Genomic DNA, 2,047 nt, shown 5'->3' on the forward strand with positions numbered 1-2,047 from the left:
ACCATATGAAAGAATACGGGAATGACTTACGAAAGTATTATCTATATTTATTCTACAAATGATCTGAAATTGATCGAAGACAAACAATAAGGTATTACAGACTCATGTGCATGGATGTGCCTATGTTACTTTATGCAACGAATCGATAAGATTGTGAAATACACAGACACCGAAGTAGTTAGAGAAAACACAACAGGCAAAGCATATAAACACAACAAGTTTAATAAGGAGTTCACCCAATACTCCTGGGCTACGTCTCCCGGTCCAGCCTTCAGTGGTGGCCTCTCTATTATGTTTTCAAAGCAGAGTTTTTACAATAGTGAGCTCAATTTGAGTCTCACTCAACAGATAGAAATCAACAACAATGTACTTGGATTCCCCGTGTCTCTGGAGTACACAAACTCTCTTTATTGATTCTCGACCTCCTATGGGTAACAATGGTATGAGTCAATCTGAGACTCAATACATGACAGGCATTTATAGAGGAGTTCGCTTGAACCTCTCAAGCCTTTTCTGGAGTACACAGACTCTCTGACTCTCTCTGTCTCTGTCTCTAACTCGATGCTGCCTTTGCTCCTGCAGGTCAGCTCGGCTTCTTCTCTCTATTCTCTGCTCTCAGCTTTCCACTTCTAACTTACTTGTCTCTCTCTCTGTCAGTTTGTGCCTTTAAAGCCAATCTGCTTTCTGACTGTTCATTTTTGCTTCCAGGATTTCTGGTTCCCCTGCATCTGTCCCTTTGAATTCCTCTGTTCTGCATCATCATCATTGTATAACACCTCACAGGGAGGTGGCCACTTATTTCATAACGAACTGAGTGTCAGTTCTCTTGGACGTTTTCAAAACGACTGTTTATTCTGTTAACTCTAAAAATGCCTGCGAAACACGTCCTTCTGCCAACGCATCATCCATGTCGGACTTGAAATCCTATACAACTTTGTTTGTTTACTTCGTCAGGACTGGTCATCCATCGGAATGCATTTCCGCTGTTGATATGGAGCCTCCAGATCCTACGGTCTCTATCCATATCGGGTGGGTAAGTAACATGATGTTTACCTGTCCGATGTGAGCGGTTTTCTCTCTCTTCTGCCAGATGTGTGGCACCCATTGTGTGGCATCGGTAGGACTCGGTTGAAATCGCTTACCACTCGAAACACTTCCGATATTCGGCTGGTTTTTGTGGGCCCAACGTCTGACGGAATTAGCGTGATATCCGTTGCATTTCATGATTTTTCTGGTCCGGGCGCTCGAGGCTTTTCCTTCTTTGAGGGGTTTTCCCTGTGATTAGAAACTGCCCACGTTTCTTGAAATGGCCTTTTGTTCTGCTAATTCGTGATAGCCGCGTTACCATGGGTCGACGGTCTGCGCGCTTGATCGAGGGTCCTCGTTGCTCCGCGCTAATCACAAATTGCAACTGTTAGGAGGATATCTCTGATAAGCTCGATCTTTATAATACTTTGAAACTTTGGCATGAATTTTACAGAGTTCATGAAAACTTAGAGAGTGTTCTAGGATCCAATTCGGATCACGGCCTTCCCACTGAAAAAGCTTTGGACCACCAAAAGTTGGTTTTTAAGCATCAATCAAGTGAGGGTACAAATTCCTTGCTTGCCCAATTTCTATCCATTTTGCATTGCTTGGTTTTGAACCTTTGAGTCCAATCCTAAGGTACTCAACACCCCCTCTGCGCGTAGTTCTCACCTTCCTATCCAGAACTGTATCTTTCCGCAATTCATTGAGATATTCAGGTAATAGATCATCAATAGAAGGTAACTGACTTTTCTCTTCGGGATCTTCAATCAATGAAGGTTCAAATAGTCTCAAACTTTCTGCATTAACTACCAAATAGATGTGCATGTAAGTTGGCAAATCAAGGCGAAAACCATTCTCACCAATTTTCTCAAGTATCTTGAAAGGTCCATACCTTATTGGCTTCAACTTCTTACCTTCACCTTGCATTTTGTCTTTGTTGATATATAGCCAGACTTGATCACCAACTTGGAAGCTATGCTCAATCTGATACTTGTCATGTCGTGCCTTGTACTTGGCT

This window comes from Pinus tabuliformis, chromosome 7 (assembly GCF_031772625.1).
Source record: "Pinus tabuliformis cultivar Carrire ecotype Pingquan chromosome 7, CPIR1, whole genome shotgun sequence".
Lineage (NCBI taxonomy): Eukaryota > Viridiplantae > Streptophyta > Pinopsida > Pinales > Pinaceae > Pinus > Pinus tabuliformis.